Source organism: Cryptomeria japonica, chromosome 3 (genome assembly GCF_030272615.1).
Source record: "Cryptomeria japonica chromosome 3, Sugi_1.0, whole genome shotgun sequence".
Classification (NCBI taxonomy): Eukaryota; Viridiplantae; Streptophyta; class Pinopsida; order Cupressales; family Cupressaceae; genus Cryptomeria; species Cryptomeria japonica.
In genome coordinates, this window is record NC_081407.1 from 17,050,688 (window position 1) to 17,054,433 (window position 3,746).

The following is a 3,746-nucleotide window of genomic DNA, read 5'->3' on the forward strand; positions in this document are numbered from 1 at the left end:
AAACATTGGATTAAGGCTATGGAAGATGAATTGGAACAAATTGAATAGAATAACACATGGACATTGGTTCCCCGGCCTAAAAACAAAAATATAATTGGAACTAAATGGGTATTCAGAAATAAACTTAATGAAGATGGTAAGGTAATCAAAAACAAAGCAAGATTAGTGTGTAAGGGATATTCACAGAAAGAAGGAATTGATTACAATGAAATGTTTGCACCGGTAGCTAGAATTGAGGCAGTCGGATTATTCTTAGCTTTTGCAGCACACAAGAACTATAAAGTATATCAAATGGATGTTAAATGTGCATTTTTGAATGGAGATCTTGAAGAGGAAGTTTACATTGAACAACCTGATGGATTTTCTTTGACATATGACAAAGAAATGGTTTGCAGGTTAAGGAAAGCTTTATATGGATTCAAGCAAGCTCCTAGAACCTGGTATGCTCAATTGGACAAATATCTTTTGAAGCTTGGTTACACTAAAGGTAATACTGACAACAACTTATATTACAAAGTGACTAATGATGACATCTTGGTTATTGAAGTTTTTGTTGATGATATCATTTTTGGAGGAGAAGATGGATTGTGTAAAGACTTTTCTAATAAGATGCATGAATAATTTGAAATATCTATGATTGGAGAGATAAAATTCTTTTTACAATTACAAATTTCACAGAATGATAAAGGTATATTCATAAATCAATCAAATTAATTGAAGGAATTACTTAAGAAATTTGGCATGGAAAACTCTAAATCGGTATGTACACCTATGACTACAACTAATAAACTATCATTGAAGGATGAATCAACACCTGTTAATCCAACAAGATATAATTTTATGATAGGAGGTTTACTGTATTTGACACAAACAAGACTTGATATTATGAATGCAATATGTATTGTTTCAAGATTTCAGAGTAATCCTAAGGAAAATCATGAATCGACAGTGAAAAGGATTTTCTGGTATCTACAAGGCACAAGAAATCTTGGTCTATGGTATCCTAAAGATGAAAATTTTGATTTATGTGCATACATAGATGCAAATTAGGTAGGAGATGTAGATGACAGAAAAAGAACCACCGGCGGAGCATTTTTCTTGGTAGCAGACTAATTTCATGGTTTAGCAAGAAACAAAGTTGTACATCCTTATCAACAACAGAATCAGAATATATTGCAGCAACAACTAATTATACACGGTATTATGGATTAAGCAAATGTTGAAGGACATAAAGGTAAAATGCGAAGAACCTATAATCATTTACTGCGATAATATGACAACAATTGATATATCTAAGAATCTGGTATTTCACTCAAAAACTAAGCATGTTTCTATCAAATTCAATTTTCTAAAAGAGAATGTTGAAGCAAAAGAAGTGAAATTGGTTTATGTGAATACTAAAGAGCGGATTGCAAATATCTTTACTAAGCCTTTGCCTAAGGAAACTTTTGAATATCTAAGAAAGCAGCTTGCAGTTATACCCTCACTGGTAGAAACTTAGACAGTTGGAGCATGGCATCAGACCATCAGAATTAATAGAGAAATATTTTTTTCCTGCTTTGATGAAGGAGAGCTACTTCTCAGGGGGAGTACATTGAATAAATGTGGTTATAACAATTGGTATTTGTAACAAGTTCTATGAACTGATTGTACTTGGTTTTGTATTGCTTTGGCATTTGAGGTCAAAGGGGGAGAGATATCTATGGAAAAACACATTATCTTTGGGGAGAGATTATTCATTGGGGAGAGATTGTTACTCTTTGTATCTATATTTTAATGATCTCTTTAGGAGATTGTTGGTTTTTGGTTTTTGACATTTCTACTTTGGCACTTAGATGGTTTTTCCATCTTGTGTTGCCATCAATGCCAAAGGGGGAGATTGTTGGTATTATGGATGTGTTGCATTGGTTTTGTCATTGATGTTAACACTTGTCAACACTTGAGAACACTTGGAGATCTTTGTTATGTTCACCGGCATGTTCAGTGACTTATGCACAGTCACTGGTATCTGGTTCATCAGCAGGTTATATTGTTCACCGGCACTAAGGATGATCTGTTATCATCTAGAGATTACTTGGTTATGTCGAAGAAAGTGTTTGGGCACTTGGTTTTGGTGATTTGATTATTGGTACAATCAAGTTTGCATATTTGTTGTTACCGGCAAATAGGTCTAGGTTATGGACCGACAAGCCTTATCTATTCCAGATCAGCATGACACGTTATGGAGATGATTTGTTATTGTTGTAAATGCATTGAGCCAACATCATGCATCGCATATTGATTCATTTGTAATTGATTTTGTAATATCTTAGTAAGTCGACCTACACATTTGGTCTTAGGTTTTGGTATCTATGCAAGATCTCATTTGTGAGATTAAGAAGTAGTAGAGGAGTGTGGAAAAAGGATTGTAATAAGGTGTATGTGAATATAAGCAGAGCTATACATGCATACATCATTTGAAGATTCAAGGAAGGTATGAGGAAGACAATTTGAGCTTAACCGGTACTGAATCTAGCATATGCAGATGCTATTTTAAGGAGTACATTATCATTGGATTTAACCATCCAATTGTAGTCAGTGTGACTCCCATTTTGTGATTGAGCAGTGAGCTCTAGGCAGTTGGTCTCTCTGCATGTGTAGACCCCATTTGTACACACATACTATCTACAGTAGTATCATCTGATTGTGGGTAAGGTTTCCCACCGTGGTTTTTCCCCATACAGGGTTTCCACATACAAATAACTGTGTTGTGTGTTGTGTATGTTATTTGTCTTTCTATTTCATGCATTAAACTTTACCGGTACTATTATTAACTGCTAAATTGTCTACCAGCATTAAAGTTTGGTTTAATGGTATTATGCACTAAGCTTGGTTAAGTTAGTTTTGGTTTGAAATTAATAGACATCTGATTCACCCTCCCCCCCCCTGTCAGTAGCCTCCGGGACCTAACATTATGTTTTATCTATGATTTCATGATGGATTTTAAGCGATTTGTCATGTTATTGCATCAAAACGTGGAGGAAATATCCTAAGAGCATTGCATCACCTATTGAAGGTATAACCATCTACATTTAAGCATTTCAATTTCAAGTCTTACCTCTACCCTCAAAAGGCACATTTTCAATTCCATTTCTATTTTAATTAGGGTTAATTCCAAATCCAAGGTTTGACCTAAGGAAAACCCCTATCCAAAATCCATTTTCCTTTCTTTCCATATGCAAGAAATTGATTTAGTAGTTCATCTTGGATATTCCAATAGAATAGGTGATGATAGACTCTTCAAATTTTAGAGGCAAAAAATGCGAAGGACTAGGGAAAAATTTCGCCCTGGTCCTAGGAATTTCTTGGATATTTCACTACTGGATCCAGTGTGTCTTAACATTCTTAGAAAGACCCAACTTGCCTATTTTTGCAATTATAGGACCAGGAAACCCTATACTCTTGATCCCAACAATTTCACTCAAATTTTTAGGTACAGATTCTGATCGTCTCTCGCTTCTCAGATCTGAGTTTACAACTCTACATGAAATCGGGAACTTTATGTTATTGTTGTTTTGGTTCAATTTATCATTGTTTGTTCTAGATCTAACATTGTAATTCAAACACAATTTCAACTCAAACAAAAGGGAATTGAACTCAATTAGTATGTAACCCTCTTCCTAATAGAATTTAGGTTGAATCTACTGAGTTCACTTTCCTTTTAATGTAATGTGTGAGAAATAGGTGAGTTTCGTAGTCTACATAGC